Source organism: Nannobrachium achirus, assembly GCF_963921795.1.
Source record: "Nannobrachium achirus genome assembly, chromosome: 3".
Lineage (NCBI taxonomy): Eukaryota > Metazoa > Chordata > Actinopteri > Myctophiformes > Myctophidae > Nannobrachium > Nannobrachium achirus.
Window position 1 is genome coordinate 72,333,598 of NC_137812.1, and position 8,434 is coordinate 72,342,031.

General features: G+C 48.4%; 1 pseudogene across 1 annotated transcript; it reads right to left on the minus strand.

Annotated features, from left to right (window-relative positions):
* Nucleotides 1-3,073: 3,073 nt before the first annotated feature.
* LOC308281565 (interferon regulatory factor 2-binding protein 2-A-like) lies at nt 3,074-8,215 on the minus strand (annotated as a pseudogene). The gene is made up of 3 exons: nt 6,839-8,215; nt 5,239-5,585; nt 3,074-3,542 (listed from the first exon to the last, which is right to left on the minus strand). The product of its transcript is annotated as an interferon regulatory factor 2-binding protein 2-A-like (transcript).
* Nucleotides 8,216-8,434: the final 219 nt, after the last annotated feature.

An 8,434-nucleotide genomic window follows, 5' to 3' on the forward strand; every position in this document is an offset into this window, starting at 1 on the left:
CAGATTTTCCACACATTTTCACGACTTTTCAAAATAGCAGATCTACAAGCTCGCTGTGAGCGAGCCCTAAGATCAGTTCGGGGGGGGGGGCAGTTCAGTTATAGTAGTTATTGCTAGGGCTGTCACGATTAGGACATTTTACACGACCATTAATTGTCACTCAAATAATTACGATTGATGATTTAATTGTGTTTTTGTCGTTGACAATTACATTTCTGTTTGTCTTTTATAGGCTTTGAAGTTGCACATGGCAGATATGACACATAAACTAAATATACAAAGAAATGGCCGATCAGCAAGCTCACAACGCAATGGCATTGCGACGCGTTGTGAGCTTGTAGATCTGCTATTTCCACTGTTTTGAAAATATCTTAAAACTTTTCAACATGGAGACAATTATGTCGATTATGACAAAATAATTGCGATTACACAATTATGTAATAATTGTGACGGGCCTAGTTATCAAGAATCTGTTTTTCCAAAAGCTTTATACCCTGTATATAAATGACACAATGTGACATAGCTCTGTCACCACAATGCTGTAGCCCCTCCAACTGCATATACCGCATGTTCCCCTTTTCCAACTGTTTACGACACTGCTTTGGCAATGCAAACGTATGTTTCCTCAAGTCAATAAAACTCCTTTGAATTGAATTGTCTCTCTCTCCCTCCCTCCCTCTCTCCTTGACTTCTCCTCCGCCCACACATCCCTCCCTAGGACCCAGTTAGTGCTTTGTTGGAAGGCGTTGCGTCACCAACTGATTCACAACCAGGCCACGGCTCTCTCTCTCCCCTGAAGCCGGCATGGCTCACCCAGATACCATACACACATAAAACCAGATACCACTAGCAAGGAGGGGACCATATGAACATGTCATATCACGATTATTGTGACAAAAGAAGTCGCGATTTACGATATTATCACCATAATCAAAATCCATTATCCTGGCGGGAACATTTGCCCCCAAAAAATAGCCGATCTACAAGCTCACAACGCGTCGCTTTGCGATGCGTTGTGAGCTTGAAGTTCGGCTATTTTTGTTTTGGCAAAGACGTTTTGATATAGATTGAAAAAAAAGACTATTAAGTATGTATATTGTAAGTACCTTTTACCAATAGAGGGTTTAAGTGGTACCTGGATATGCAGCTCAGCAAATAAAAGGTGGAATTGATCCCAGTGCATGACGGAGGACGATATCACAATAAATTAAATCTCCACGATAATAATTAATCAAAATATAAGATATCGCCCCATTCCTAGATACAACCACCGAAAACCACCCGATACCCTACGCGCACGCACGCACGCACGCGCACACACGCACACACACACACACACACACACACACACACACACACACACACACACACACACACACACACACACACCACACACACACACACACACACACACAAAACCACAGACAACTGCAGGTGTTATTACAAGGTCAGAAATTGTATTTGGCAAGTTTTTTTTTTCTCTTTCTTTCTTTTTTAAAACAAGTGCATACAAGAACAGCTAGAAGCATTTTTTACAATTTTCTTTTCTCTTTTCTTCCGCTAAGTGCTCAGATTAGTCACATTCTGTGTTTTTTTTAACTCATTTAGGCCTAGAATTATTTAACGCTTTAACTATTGAAAAAATAGCAGATATACAAGCTCACAGCACGGCACCGAGTGCCGTGCTGTGAGCTTGTGGATCTGCTATTTTCTTTTAAATCGTGAACTTTTGCGCAAGTCTTTGAACATTTTTGATCCCGTTCTATGAATGTCTTCTAAATCCTTCTTCTAAATCAGTGGTTCTCAAACTCCCCCCAAAATGATATGTATTTGGCCGTGGACCCCCATCTCAAAATATGTTGTTCCAGGGACCCCCCCCCCCCCCAGAAGCAAATATTTGAGTAACAAACGTTCGCTTTTTAAACGATATATTCAAAGACTTGCGAAAAAACTAAAATCACAATTTTTCAAAATAGCAGATCTACAAGCTCGCAGCGCTGCACTCGGTGCCGCGCTGCGAGCTTGTATATCTGCTGTTTTTCAATAGTTAAAGCATGAATAATTCTAGGCCTAAATGGGTCGAACAGGGACCGCCACCCGTCTAATCATAAAGTACATCGTTCGACGTTCGTACATCCATAAACGAAACAGGCGCGCTGACGATGATGCAAAGTCTGTTATGATTGATCTTCAAAAGAAAAGAAAAAGACGAGAACGAAAATAGAAACACAACGTATTGAAAATTAAAAAAAAATCAAGAAATGATACAGCCACTTCGTGTGTCCGGTTATGTACAGTACAAGTTCCTCTGGGAAGATGGAAGCGTGAAGTCGCTGGAGTCAGATTAATATCGGGGGGTTTTGAACTGCAGTACGATTCCGTTTATTTGAATTTTTTCACTTTCTTAAGTCGTCAGGGTCTTTTTCTTTTTTTTTTGCAAAAAAATAAAATAAAAGTAGAAAAAAAGACCCCACACACGCTGTAGTTTGGGAAAGTAAAGCTGAGTATTTGACCAATCTGAGAACTAAATGATTACCAATAGCGTTCTTCACAAAATGTGTTCATAATCATAAAACGGTGTCTACTACATATATCACCTTTTGCATAAAAAAAAAAAAAAAAAAAAAAACATTCCTTGGGCTAAAAACGTACCCACAAAACGACGGCTTAGTGATGAGTCATCACTTTTCACACAAGGAATGTTTTCCGTGCAAAACAACAGATGCTTGCACTGGATTCAGAATCATAAAAAAAATAGTTTGACCCCTCATATGCTACTTAAAGCAGATTTTTTTCGTATTATTTTCCTGTATAGTAAAGTCAATGAGACCCCAACTTTGATTGATTTTGATTAGATTTTTTTTTTTTACTTCAACTTTCGACTTTCTCTGGTGGGAGTCGACTTGTGTAATGAAGTCGACTGAGTCGACTTGTCGACTTTTTCGTTAATGCCCTATTATGAACACATTTTGTGAAGAAAGCTATTGCTAAGCATGTAGTTCCTAGATTGGTCAAAGGCTCTGCTAACTTCCCCTTACTACAGTGGCGGTGGTATAAGTCCCTCCTCGTCTCTTCAAGGGTCCCGCTCCTTTTTTACCTTGACGTCCCTGCCAGGATGGTCTGGATCTCCCCCTGCATGAAGGCCAGGGCACGGAGGAGCCCACCAGCGGGCACTTCTCCCCGCTGGGGCAGTACACCTCGCCCGTGGCGCCCTGCTGCTTGTATGCTCTCGCGGGAGCAGGGGAAGCAGAACTTGTGCGCGGCCGCCGACGGGCACTGCACGAAGTGCGTGTCCTCCAGACGCTCGCGGCACAGCGTGCAGCACAGCGGCACCGAGGCGCCGCCCGGTGCGCCGAGGAGTCCTGGTTGGCGGCGCCGCTGCCCTGCGACGAGGGAGGAGGAGCGTCCATGCTGCTGTTGAGAACCTCACGCTGCTGCAGGGCGACACGTCGCTGGGCAGCGGAGGAGGAGGAGGAGGAGGAGGAGGAGGGAGACAGCGGGCTGCCGCTGTTCCTGCGACCCCCCGCCGTGGTGGAGTGAACCTGGTAGATAACATAGATGGATAGATACATTCAGGCAAGTGTACACAATCATAGTCATCTAAGGGGGCTTGAGCCCCTGCCCTTTTACCGGTCTGTAAAGAGTGCCCTCTCCAGACTAGGGATGTCAAAAATGGACATTTACCAAAATCAATTATTCTACAGCACCCCCCCCCCCCCCCCCCCCCCTGAACAGTCAATGCTACACAAGTGTCCCACCGTTATCCCGTCATACCAAAAATAGTAATACTTAAATAGTACTACTCAGTGTTGTATTGATGGTTTAGTGTTTGGGGGGGCGGACGCTATTTTAATGATTCACGCGTACGTCGCTTAAACACCCACCCTATTATTTATGCACCCAGGCTCGTTCTGCAAGTTAACTCTTTTACTGCTTAACGCTCGTCCCAATTCTGACCATATTATTGCACTGCAATACGAATGCTCGTTCTTTTACCTTGTTTGATAACTGTAAGCTGATGCAGGGGTCGCGCAGGTGTGTACAGTAAAAACATCTCCCGTAACGCTGCTCTCAAATCTCCACCACGCGTTAACATCAATGGAGTCCCAAATCACTTCCTGGCTGTATTCTGTGGACCTGATCTAGAAAATGCATTTCTACGCTCTGAACGACGGAAAGTGAGGAGGAAAGTGAGTTGTGAATTAAGACTTGTTTTGCATCGAAGCATGTCCGTGTCCGTGACACGACCAATACGACACTGGTACTAGCGATGGGAGGATAATCGTTATTATCACGGGGAACATTTCTCCTTGTATTTGCCGAGCCGTATATCCGGTACCATTTAACCGCTCTATAATTGGTAAAACTGACCTGGAAATAACATACTTGGTAAATTTTGTATTTGTATTTTGTCTCTACCAAATCTCTTTACCAAAGAATAGCCGATCAACAAGCTTACAACGCGTCGCTTTGTGATGCGTCGTGAACTGTAGATCAGCTATTATTTGGCAAATGTTCCGCCCCGGGATAGAGGATGTTGTGGATATTTTCATTATCGCGATAATATCGTAAATCGCCACAATAATGGTGGCATGAAATGTTCATATTGTCCTATCCCTAACGGATACTCCTTATCAATGCAGTGCCAAACAAAAAACGAAACTAAGGATGGAAATCGGAATCGGACAATATCAAAAATCGGTCACTGACATAAATCCATGTTTTATGCCAATTGTGTGTATGGCACTGCACAGCATGATGCTCTGGTCCTGTGACTAAAGTAAACATTAGTGAGTAGCAGCCAGTCTACTTAGTGGCAGCCTACAGAATACAGATGGTGCTGATTACCTTCGCAATGTAAGGATATATATTCCATAATCCTGTGTCAATGTCGTCTCCAAAAAGATGGGGAAAAAAGCAATGTGTCACCTGCTTTCCTCCTGCCTAGTCCAGACGGTCATATTAGACTGGATATTGTCTGTGATTTTGGATATTGTACGGCATTAGTGTTCTTCTAGCTTATTGGTACTCAAATTGAAGTATGTCTTGTAGGCCTACTTGGCCTGAAAGAAAAGGGGTATTGGAGCAACCCTATTTTCTAGTTCTTAGCTAAAGATATCGGAATCGGAAAAATCGGTTTTGGCAGGTCAGACCTTCATAAAACCGGTGGATCGGTATCGGCCAAGAATTGTGCAATCGGTCCATCTCTAACCAAAACTAAAAAAAGGTGACCCTCACCTGGTTGCCGTCCTTGGGCGAGCCGGCGTTGTCGGCGGCCATGATGAGCGCGGCCATGGGGGACTGTCCGTTGGTGGTGTGGTGCTGGTGCTGGTGGGCCTGGCCCACCTCGGGGGGCGTGGTGCGCGAGGAGTGGGGCGAGACCGTGGACCTCCCGGGGGGCGAGGAGATGAAGCCCCCCGCCCCGCCGGGCATATTCTTCAGCACCTCGGAGGAGGGGCAGGGCAGCCACGACTGCCCCCCCTCCCCCCCGCCACCGTTCATCTTGGGGCCGCTGCCCCCCCCCTCCCCCTCGCCGGGCTCCGGGGACGGCTTCCTCTTCAGGTTGCGAGGGTGCTTCCCCCGGTCTGAGGGACAGGAAACACACAGAGAGAGAGAGAGAGAGGGGGGAGGGTTACTAACCACACATACACACACAGTGGCGTCAGTTCAGCAAAAGCTAAGGTATGGCAATTGGCACATGACTGGTGCCTAGGGCTGTCACGATTGTGACATTTTACATGACGATTAATGTTCACTCAAGGAATTGTAGGAATTGTGACAGGCCTACTGGTGTCTTGCACACGCGCCTTCAGACACCAGTCATGTTGCCATTCCTTAGCAACAGGTACGATGAATTTATTTTAATAAGAAGTGCATTAATAAGTGCATTTTATTTTGTTCCCCTGTAGTCAAGGTATGGCAGCTGCCATACCCAAATGACGCCTCTGGGGTTAAAAACCACACACACACACACACACAACACGCTGCACTATGAATAATGAAACGCAGGACATTTCTCAAGACACTCAATATGGACTGTATTTGCTCGTGTTAGCTTGTATCCTCCTCCTCTCTCTCTCTCTCTCTCTCTCTCTCTCTCTCTCTCTCTGAAAGAACAAACATCAAAGGCAGAGGGGGGTGAATGGGTGCGTTCCAGCAGCACTAATAGAAGCCACGGAGACGCGCAGCGTTACAGAGCAAAATTCTGATCACATGTGCGTCGGCGTATAAGATAACATAAAAACTAAAATGCTGCTGACAGCTCGTTGGTACAGTTCCTGTTTTCACAGCGTGGCAGACTGGCAGCTCCACGCTCACACACACAATAATATTCCACAACAACAATAACAGTAAAATCACACCCAATGTGAAGTGAGCAGTGCCTTTTACCAGTTCATTTCATTAAGCGTCCCGCAAAAAAAGCTTGACCAATGCCAAGCTCTACGGGATGGACATATGGACAGACGGAACAGACAGAAGGACACACACGCAAAGCCAGGTGTGGGAGTGGGTTGGCACCGCTCAAAAACCAAACAAATCAAACCAAAACGGGAGCATGGCGATATTTCGACTTCACATTTGTTCGACGTCCCATTAGTTCGATGCTGGTGAATGCTAACCTGATGAATGTTAACCCGGTGAACGCTACTATGCCTAAACCTAAAGTTTGGTAGGTCTATATTTTGGGGTCCCCAGTTAAAATATGGTTATTTTGGGGGTCATGGCCTGAAAAGGTTGAGAAACACTGCCTTGGTCGAACTAACGGGACGTCGAAATATCGAGACGTCACGTTACCACCAAAACAAGCCTCCTCCATCCATACATAGTCCGACCATACCTGTCTTGGAGGCGGTGGCGCTGCCCGTGGTGTCGTAGCCCATCATGACCCTCTGCATGCCGGCCTGCTCCTTCTTGAACCTCCCGTCGAAGGCGTGCAGCGCCATCAGGTCGCGCACGGTCTTGCCCTTGCTGGCCATCCAGTCCCGGTGCGCGTCCGACATTAACCCGTCGTCCCTGCTGTCCCTGTGTTTGTCCTTCATGATGTCCTCCTGCTGTCCCCTCTTGTCCCCCATCCCCATGCCGCCGGGGCCGCCCGGCAGCCCCACCACCATGCCGGGGCGGCCGTTGAGCGCGTGGTGGTGCTGCTGGTGGTGGTGGGCGGCGGCCATGGCCGCCATGTGGCCGCCTCCGTTCACCAGCGGCACCAGGCTGGGCGGCACCGCGGCGCTTATAGTCCTGCCGCGGGGGTTGCTGCTGTGGTTGATGCTGGGGCTCTGGCGGTTCAGCTCCGGCGGCTCGGAGGAGACGTCCTGGTGCTTATTATTACCGGGGTATCCGTTGGGCTGCAGCGGCAGGCCGTTCGCCTGCCTCCCGCCGCCAACGCCGGGGTAGGACTCCGGTCCTCCTCCGAGCCGCACCGGCCGGCCGTCGGAGGAGGAGAGTGGGTAGCGGTCCAGCGGGCCCGGCCCCGGAGGAGCCCCCCGGGAACCCGGATCTCCTCCACCGCCCGAGTGGTTCATCTGAGCCTTATTATTCCCTCCGCCCGGAGCCCCGCCACCACCGGGAGCCCTGACTCCCCCTTCCCCCGGGAAGCAGGCGCCGTGCGCCCGCTTCAGCTGCCGCGCCGTGTCCACCACCAGCTGCACGCGGTCGGCGCCCTCGTAGTTGACGCAGCCGCGGCACACCGGCTCGCTGAAGTCCCACAGCATGGCCCAGGGCATGCGGGGCAGGTCGCACAGGTAGCACGACTGTCTGCGGGACCCAGAGCCGGAGCCCGAGGAGGCTGCATGGGGGCCGCCGCCGCCTGGGCCGCCGGGGTGAGACGCATGCTGCTGGGCATGATGATGATGATGGTGGGCCACCTGCCCGGCCGCTCCTCCGGAGGACATGGCGGTTGGTCCGGTGGTGTGGAAGAGTCGTTTTTACTCTCCAAAAACGGCGAGGAAATCAACGGTCCCCAACGGAAAAGAAAATATCCTCAACCCTTCCTTTTAATTCCCCCCGAAAATGAAATGTAAATCCAAGAAGATAAGATCCGTTTGATCCGTGCGATGTTGTTGTTGTTGTTGTTGTTGTTGTTGTTCAATCTCAAAAAAAGAAGAAGAAATAATGAAATAAATGTGATATTTCTGTACGTTTCCCCAGGCTGGAGGTGAGAAGGCAGGGTTGGTTGTTCAGTCCATGTCGCTGGTTGTATCGTTGTGTCCTCTTTACTACTAGTCCTGTGACCGTGTGTTGTTCCTGTGTGTGTCTCAGATCAGATCTGTCTGAAAAACACACGACTCTACCGAGGCTCTGTGGAGAGGACCGTGACGTCACGGTGTGTGCTCTGTCTTCTATGCTTCCACCAGAGCATGCATGGGGTAATTGTTTTTGCCCTGCATTAGGCATGTGCATTCATATTGTGTGTATTTACAATTTGTAGCCATTATTT